General features: G+C 44.7%; 1 non-coding gene across 1 annotated transcript; it reads right to left on the bottom strand.

Annotated features, from left to right (window-relative positions):
- Nucleotides 1-614: 614 nt before the first annotated feature.
- On the bottom strand, nucleotides 615-699 carry TRNAR-UCU (transfer RNA arginine (anticodon UCU)). Its single transcript is given in 2 exon segments — nucleotides 615-650; nucleotides 663-699. It is a non-coding gene; the product is annotated as a tRNA-Arg (tRNA).
- Between the last annotated feature and the right edge of the window lie 9,009 nt (nucleotides 700-9,708).

The following is a 9,708-nucleotide window of genomic DNA, read 5'->3' as shown; positions in this document are numbered from 1 at the left end:
AAGCCAACCAATCTACAAAAGCATCACTGGCTACCTGGGCCTGTGCGCAGGGCCGGGCTTTTTTCCCCCCTGCCCAGGTGATCAGAGCATTTGTCATGCAGACAAGGGAGGGAGATCCCCGTCCTGAGGAATTCAACACCAGCCTCTCATGCTGGCAGAGACAGATGTCTGGAGAGGGACACAGATGGTGGCATTTCTGCCACAGAAGGGACCTCAAAAGATGAAGTCTGACCCCCTGCCCTGGGCAGGAAAGAGTGCTGGGGTCAGATGACCCCAGCCAGATGCCTATCCAGCCTTCTCTTGAAGACCCCCAAAGTGGGAGAGAGCACCACTTCCCTTGGAAGTCCATTCCAAGTTTTGACTACCCTTATCATGGATAAGTTTTTCATGGTATCTAGCCTAAATCTTCTCTCTGTCAGTTTGTGATGATTGCTCCTTGTCACCCCAAGAGGTACCCTAGTGAACAGAGCACCTCTGGTTCCTTGCTGCTCCCCCATAGTGAATTTGTAGGTGACCACAAGATCACCTCTCAGCCATCTCTTGCAGAGGCTGAAGAGGTCCAGGTCCCTTTGTCTCTCCTCATAGGGGTAGGCCTATAAAACCTTAAAATATTTTGACTCTGGTGGGATTTGAACCCAAAACCTTTGAATGACATTCTATTATAGAAGTCCAACATGCTATCCATTGCACCACAGAGCCAGGTTGTTTTTATTATCACTGGAGTTCCTTAGAGATCAATTTTGGGGAAAGATCCAATTTTTTATTTCCATTAATGACTCAGTCCAGAAGAGGATAGGGATATCCAACTAAAAGAACTGGTGAAGGAAGGAGAGGAAGGGGAGAGGGAGGGAAGGTGTAGCCCTCTTCTTTCAATGTTTCTAGCATTTTTTAACAACTTTTACAGCAGTAGGACATTGACTGCTGTGGTGCCCCTGCCTTACCAGGTCATTCAAAAAATGTTGTTGGAGTACACCCTCATATTCAAGTGAAATGAAACAGTGGAACCTGAGATACTACTCAAGCCATATGGAAGAAGATGCTCAAACAATCCTGGGAGAATTGGACCTACTCACAAAAGCTAATAGTACTGCTTTTTAATGAAAATTTTCCAGTAGAGGATATAGAAAAAGAAGTAGAATGACTAGATGGGCCTGATTAATAAACTTGTAAATATTCTGTTAAAATTGTTTTGTGGAAAACTGCTGGCTTTACAAGTAACTCATCCTGTGATTGGGATTTGAGGAATTACTGATTTTAGTTTCATCCAAGTTTACCTCCAAGAAATGCAAGAAAGTTGGCTTTCTAAGGATGAATCATTTTATTTACAAGACTTTGAATCTTCTTTAAAAGGGAATATTAATCCTGCAAAGAGGGTCAGATCAGCAAATTTGGCCATTCTTGTTTCTACTAAACTAAGTATCATAACTAGCAGATTCACCTTCAGTGACATTTATTTTAAAGGTTACAGCATTATTTTCCCAGATAAATGTATACTTTAGCACTGAATGTCTGTACCATTTGAACACCCATTTCTATGAGTCTTTGATGAACACATTTGAATCTCTCATTGATCTCTTTTATGTAAAAATTTCCTATCCAGTGTGTATGATCTATATATGCATGTACATACTCTATGGGCGCGTCCACACATGCAAGCATGTGTGCTTGCAGCAGCTCAAATAGAAGTAGTGCAAATTTGAGCCAGGGCTTTTTGACTCAGTGCATGTGCTCAGACATGCACTTTATTGTGGAGCAAATTGTGCCACTTGGGGCAAAATAAACCTGCCTGGTTCCTTCTGGATCTGCAGCCAGGGGGAGCTAGAGCCCAGGGCCAGCACCTTTGCTGTCCTCAGCAGTATAAAAAGCTGCCCTGTCCTGGCCCCAGCAGTACAAAAAGCTGCCCTGGCAAGTAGTTCTGGGCTACTCACTCTCAGGAGCATCTGGGGCCAGCCAATTGGTACCTGGGGACACTACCCCTTGTGCCAGCTGGATTGCTGAAGCAGCCCTGAGAGTTGCCTGCACCCTCTACCCACTGCAGCAGTCTGGCAGTGGGGGCTGCTGCCTGGCTGTGACCTGCTGCGCACCTGTCAGACCCGGATGGGGACTGCACAGCCAGTAGAGGCATCTGCCCCTCTGGGCCAGCTGCCAGTGGGCTGTGGCTACAGGGTTGGCCACTGTGCAGCACTACTGCCGTGCGTGCCCCCTGCCTGGCCACCTGGGCAGCTATTGCCCAGAATATGTTCTGGGTGTGGTGGCCTCCTTTGAGCTGTCAAAGCATGTTCTCCTGGCCCCATTTGGTCAGGAGATCAGCCACAGCCTGCTGGGTCCAAGGTGCCAGCTTTGAGCAGGCAGGGTCCTGCCACTGGCCTCCCTAGCAGGAATTCTGGTGTTCCCTATTGGAAAACTGATAAATCCCTGATTAAAAAAATCCCAGTCACTCTGTAAAATACCCCCAAATCCATGTTCCTCCACAAGTAAAACAAAAGACCACTATAAAGAGAGAGAGAGAGTGAGACAGAGAGACAGTGACCAGTTAGACAATGTTTTATTGATATATCTACAGTGTTAAAGCACTGGCAGTTGGGGGGCTACAGCCAAACAGGGGTTATGGCCCCCACACAAGGGCTGTGGCCCCCCAACTGGGGTACAGCCCCCCAACAGGGGCCAAATGGCCCCTGCAGGGACTACAACCCCCCAGCAGGGGTTATGGCCCCCCTCCAACCCCTTACTCACAGCACTGGAGCCCTGGTGCCGGACACACAGCCATGTGTTCCACACCAGGACAAGGGGCCAACCATAGATACCCTCTGGCAACCACAGAGTCTCCATGGAGGACTCAGCCTCCAGTTGCCTCAGTCAGTTGGGTTGCCTCAGGGGTTGGGTTGCCCCACTTTTTTTAACTTCATTTTTTTAGATTTTCTCCCTGTGCTGCAAACTTGTCTGGATGCACCCTCTCTGGGTAATGGAGGGTAACAGAAATGCATACGTGTGAAATAGGCTATTCATGCTGCTAGAAAACTTTCTTTTTGGTACACAAAGTGAAATTGAATTCCATCCTCTGTCTGTTGACCCTTTCCAAAATTGCTTTTAATCTCCACCACTGAGTTAGAATTCTAATAAATCAACAGCACCATAATCATGCTTCTGGGGATTTTATCCCAGAAGAAAGTTATTGGTAGGGGGTCTACCAAATTTGAGGCAGCTTCTAGCCAATTTTGCAGGCAGACCACGAGATGGGCAGCCATTTCCATGGGCTGAGTGCAGCAGGTTCCCCCATGCCTCTGGCCGAGAGGTCCCAGTAGTCCTGCCCCTGCCTGCAGATTGCCACATGGCCCCAAACCACAGCTTAATTACCCTGTTTAAGCCTGAGGAAGCCATTAATCCACACATTAGTAAACTGAGTGATTCCCAAAGTGGGTGGGTGGAACATGGATGGGATTATACAAATGATGGAAGGACAGGCAGGGAAGGGATTGGGAGGGTGAGTTTGGAGGTGGGGTTATGCAAAATGTCAGGGAATAGAATGGAGGTGGGAGGCGGGGGGCAGGGGGGGACACAGGGTGGATGCAGCCCTGCCCCCCTGCCTCTTTTCCTGGACTGAGCCTACATCAGGGCCTCAGCCTCTGATATGCTCCCTCTCTCCCCACCTCTCCCTCCCCCCATTCTTAAGGATGCAAGGGCTTCCTGCCCTTTTCCCTACTTGCAGCTTTTCTTTTCCCCTCAAACCCACTCTGTAATTTGACACTTTTTTGTAAGGCCTGCACTTTTCATGGAGACCACCTGACATTGCAGTTTCTGTGAAAATCATGAGATCAGAATTTTGGTAGGTCCCTAGTTATTGGATCAACAAGGACTGATGTGTCTCTAGATAAGCAACAAAGTATTCATGAATGTAAACAAGACAAAGATTTTCCCTCAGGTCAAATCACCGGTATTATTTTTCACTCTATAAAAGTAGGTGACGAATGATTCTGAGGATTAATAACAAATTCAAGTCTTAAAGGTAGCTTCTGATGTTTACCTAGGTACTTCCTGGGATAACAGAGGTCTAGCTACAGATCTGTAATTTATTTGTCAAGGAAGAACCACTTTCAGGAATAATCATCCCATTATCATTGATAACTGTTTTGTGCATTTGATTTATAACTATAATTCCACCCAGAGTGAAAAGTTCATGAAGGTCTAAATTGGAATTGACTTTTGACTTCATCTAATGTCAGAAGTTGTCTCCAAGGGATACTTGCAAGGGCCGGTAGAAATTTTAGCCTACCTTCTTTCAAAAACCAAGTATATTCAAGGGGTGGCTGGCATGAAGTCAGTTTAACTAACCCTATTTCCATTACAAAGTGGATTTTTAATTCTTCCTATTTTCATTTCTATATTAACAAAGCCATGGAAGTTTTAGATGAGGTCCAGTATTCAGTCCCTCACCCGCCAAAAAAAAAATTCTGGTTGGTTCTTCATCATGTAGTGACATTGTTTTGTAATCTCATCCTCACCCTGCGCTTGAAGCATACATTATAGAAGGTTCATTCTTTTGGCTACCAGAATAAATAAACTACCAGAAAATGAAAATAATGTTTTTTTAGCTATGGACAAATACAATAGGATACTGGGCAGGCATGCTATTTCCCTTAAAGTGCATGAGTCACTAGTTTACTGGAAATGTTTGATTAGAAGATATTCTAGGATGCATCAAATTTGGCATGAACTGTGCTGATATTGTCTAATGGCCACTCTGTAACAGCATCTCTAAATCCCCTTTAATGTTGTTTTTGTAATAGGGTTGGTATTGTCAAATTTGGCCAATGCAGGCTACAGGAATAAAAGGAACAAAACTATTAATTGTTCACAGTTCCCCCATACTTTTAATGTTTTATTGAGAACATTATTCTACACAGATACCCTTTTTTTTTGTGTGTGAAATATTTTTTATTAGTTATCACTGCTTCTTATCTATTGGGTTAACTTCGTATGTCTTGTCTGCACTGATGTTTTACTGAAACTGGTACTGCTCCAAGAGGGTTGGTAGTTGTGGAAACACTAATGTCAATCAGCCCCATGTTATCTGCACCTACTCTGAGTAGAGTAAGTGACTCAATAGCAAAAATGTCAGACTGGCTGATCCATGCTATTGCTTCCACTTCTGATAACATCACTGGAGCTGTACCAGTGCTTGAGCAACAGTTAAGGATTTTCAGAATACTCTGTGCAGCCACAGCATGGATGTCTTAGTTTCTAGAGCCACAATTCTGCAGTTGGATATGACCAGAGCTCCCATCTACCTGGATGGAAGCTGTACTTCTCAATAAAGACTGAACCACCTTTTGCTATAGCTGCTTGCACTCCTCTACAAACATTTTTTTTCTACCCCTACCAACTTTAAAAAAATTAATCATAGAATCACAGAAAATTAGGGTTGGAAGGGACCTCAGGAGGTCATCTAGTCCAACCCCCTGCTCAAAGCAAGACCAGCCCCAACTAGATCATTCCAGCCTGGGCATTGTTGAGTCAGACCTTTCTAGATGACAACCTCTCTGGATAACCTGTTCCAGTGCTTTACTGCTCTTCTAGTGAGAAAGTCTTTTCCCCTAATATCCAGCCTAAATCTCTCTTGCTGCAACTTGAGACCATTACTCCTTGTTCTGTCATCTGTCACCACTGAGAATGAAATGTTTTGCATCTCAGTTCTGGCTACATTTTAAATATATGGGCTGAATCCTGCCTTTTATAGTAACCTCAGGTTGGTCAGTAAAATTCAACAACAAAGCTGACGAAAGCTACCCCAAACTCTCCCTTTTTTAGGGAAATTTCTGTATTGCATAGGCCACCTCTTCCCAACTTCTCTAGCAAGGGGCTGCTCAGGAAAGGAGGTATAGTTAAAGTGTTACTGCACGTTGAGGGTCCATGGCTTGCAGGTAGGCATATTCATAGATTCATAGATATTAGGGTCGGAAGAGACCTCAATAGATCATCGAGTCTGACCCCCTGCACAGGCAGGAAAGAGTGCTGGGTCTAGATGACCCCAGCTAGATGCATATCCAACCTCCTCTTGAAGACCCCCAGGATAGGGGAGAGCACCACCTCCCTTGGGAGTTCTTTCCAGACCTTGGCCACTCTAACTGTGAAGAAGTTCTTCCTAATGTCCAATCTAAATCTGCTCTCTGCTAGCTTGTGGCCATTATTTCTTGTAACCCCTGGGGGCGCCTTGGTGAATAAATACTCACCAATTCCCTTCTGTGCCCCCGTGATGAACTTATAGGCAGCCACAAGGTCGCCTCTCAACCTTCTCTTGCGGAGGCTGAAAAGGTCCAGGTTTTCTAGTCTCTCCTTGTAGGGCTTGGCCTGCAAGCCCTTAACCATACGAGTGGCCCTTCTCTGGACCCTTTCCAGGTTATCCACATCCCTCTTGAAGTGCTGTGCCCAGAATTGCACGCAGTACTCCAATTGCGGTCTGACCAGTGCCTGCTAGAGGGGAAGTATCACCTCTTTGGATCTATTTGTCATACACCTGCTGATGCACGATAAAGTGCCATTAGCTTTTCTGATGGCTTCGTCATACTGCCGACTCATGTTCATCTTAGAGTCCACTAGGACTCCAAGATCCCTTTCCACTTCCGTGCTACCCAGCTGGTCATTTCCTAGGCAGTAGGTGTGCTGGACATTTTTCCTCCCTAGGTGCAGCACTTTGCATGTCTCCTTGTTGAACTGCATTCTGTTGTTTTCTGCCCACTTGTCCAACCTGTCCAGGTCTGCTTGCAGCTGTTCCCTGCCCTCCGGCGTGTCCACTTCTCCCCATAGCTTTGTGTCATCTGCAAACTTGGACAGAGTACACTTCACTCCCTCATCCATATATTAAGGTAACCTTGTACTGCAGGCCATACTGTCTCCCTGCATCTTGGGAAAAGGTAACATAGGATATCACCTTCTTCCCCCACCAAACCTTTTGCTGAGCCAAGTTAGTTGGATGTGAGAACAGATCTCCTAAGTGTGATTTAGCTTATTTTTATCCCTTTTCAGTCAACTTTGTGGCTACAGTTGTTGTGATCTTCTTGAAACTCCCTGTTAAGCATGTCCACCAGGTCCAGTTGGTAAGAAATATAGATTGGTGTTGGGGATAAAATTCAAAAGCAAAATGAACCTTATAAATCATTACAAAACAAAAGTCCAGGGAACACTCAGAGTTGTGGTATGGTACTGATTGAAATGCAAATGACGTGCAAAAATACCTCATGCTCTGAATGCTAATATCATTGATATAACTGCCACAGAACCGTGATAGTAGTCACTGAGCACATCTACATGAGATGCTTTACTGCACAGTGGACTAATTTGCTGTACACTAAAACATCACTATCTACACATGCGCAGCACTTAGGGGGTGGTAGACTAACTTACTGTGTTGCTGGATAGTCCCATCAGATACAAGTGGTATCTGGCAGTGCAGTAAAGTATTGCACATAAACCACTTGTAGATAGCAACGTTGGGATTAGTTTACTCTGGAGCTGGAGTATATTCAGTTGCATTAATTGCACGTCTATATGCGTCCACTGTGTATACAGATTAGTGCTGGCTGAAAACAACAATTCTGCTTTGTGAACATTTTCAAGGTTTCTATATTTGTCACTGTTAAAATACAGTTGCCAGAAAAAGGGAATAGGGTGTCCCCTGTTACATGATAGTCATGTTCAGAGCAGTTACCCAGGAAGTAGGAAACCTCACTTCCTCCTGAGGCTGATGAAGTTCAAAGTCACATCTCCCACCTCCTGGGAGGAAGCCCTCACCACCAAGCAATTAATTAGTCTGGGTGGGGACCACTCGTTTCCCCATTTGTTGAAGCTGGGCCACGGTGGAGAAAAAAATTCAATATAAGTTGGTTTGGTGGGAGGCAGAGTAAGAGGGAGAAGAATTCTGTAAGCTACTGATAGGGCATTCACTTGTATGTGAATGGGGGGTTTGGTCCCTTCTCCCAGGCTTATTTATGCATTATGGTCAAATCCTGTTTGAATATGCAAAAACAGATAAGATGAAGAAAGAGTCCTATGAGGGGGACAATAACTTGTGTCTCTCTCTCTCCTGAATGAGAAATACCCCAATCATTAAGTTACAGCATCTTCTTCTCTTCATTTCCTAGTAAACTAATGAAAAGCTTGATTTTGATGAAGTGGCATTATTCCACAAAGTCATAATTTTGCTGAAACATTTTCCCTCAGCTCTGACAGGTAGTTTACTTTCTGGCAAATAAAAGTATTTAATATATTGTATTTCTGGAATTATTCACCAACTTCTGTTTATACATTCACCAGTGGAACACTGTTTTCATTGAAATGCTAAGTAATGTGGCTCTTACGGACAAATCATATTTTAGATGCATGTAGATTGAGCTTTTATTCATGATATATAAAAAGTGGCCTATACATATTCATGTATAGACTGTACAAAGTGTGTGCTATTCATAGGAAGAAGTATCGCTTTGGGCAGTAGCAGAAAACACAGTGGCTCACCAGTACCTATCTCCGATAACTTTCCTGTTGTATTACAGGGTACAAGAGGGATTTTTGTAACCACTGCATAGGCTGTAATATATCTCTTCCATAAATCCAACTAACTGATAATTGGGAGCCAGATAATGTGGGCCCACATGTGTGGAACTAAGGCATGAGCTAGTTAAGGTCAAAAGTCAGGGAATAAGTGAAGAAGTAAGGGCTCATGTTAGGAGTCAAGATTCAGGTCAGGGGTCAAATCAACGTCAGAAACTGGAACCAGGATACAAAGCCAAGAACCAGTAGTCTTGGTTTAAGGTCACACCAGGAATGCAGAACCTGGGGCAGAAGTCAGGGATCAGGACAGGAGTGGGGGCCATGATAAACAAAGGGACCACATCAGGAGCCAAGGCCTAGGCAGCGCAGAACATTTTTACACATGTAAGTACTGCAGTGCTGGGCACTTTGAAAAGTGCCTGGTGGTGGTGCCTGGTGGTGGTGCCTGGCTTACAGTTGTGTAAGTGTCAAAATGCACGTCAGCACTGAGAAAATGGCAGCGGTGCGCTTTTAAACTAGAATACATAGAAGGTGTTTTAGTTCAAAAGTGCACCGCTGCCATTTTCTATGCAGTGACGCACATTTTGCCACTTATACAACTGCATGCGGCGCAGGACAGCTTGCATCAGCTCACGTGTGGAGTCTGCTCTGAAGCGGTGAATCCCCAGCACATTGCTGGACAAAAAAGTGTATAAATGCCCACAGAGATCAGCACAATAGAGGTGACAAAACTGGGCTTCTATCCTGAGGCCTTCCCTCTTGTAGCCAGTCATATAACGAGGCACAGCTAGATGCAGTGAGGTAGCTCTATGGCAGATCTTGGGCATGGTGCAAGCCCTTCACCTTGACACACACGGCAGTAGCATGATTTTAGTCTGACCACCTCCTCTTTACTCTGTTCTGCTTACATCTCCTGTACTCTCCCAAACAACAGAGCTGAAATGTAGGTAATAATACAGCCCATGACAGAGGTGGGAATCCTCACAGCTCCTAATTCCTAGCATGGCCATGTTCAGTTCAGAAAATTATTACTAATGAACATGTTCATGTAGTACCTAAACAAGCCACTGAATACTTAAAATCTGAAGAAAGGCATAGGAAGCCTTGCTCGCCTCCATGACAGGAAGACCTGTGCTCCGAAGACTGCTACCACCTGATGCTCTCATA

This window comes from Alligator mississippiensis, chromosome 1, assembly GCF_030867095.1.
Source record: "Alligator mississippiensis isolate rAllMis1 chromosome 1, rAllMis1, whole genome shotgun sequence".
In the NCBI taxonomy this organism is placed as follows: Eukaryota; Metazoa; Chordata; order Crocodylia; family Alligatoridae; genus Alligator; species Alligator mississippiensis.
The sequence above is the reverse complement of the archived record's forward strand: the minus strand, read 5'-3'. Positions and strand labels throughout refer to the sequence as shown.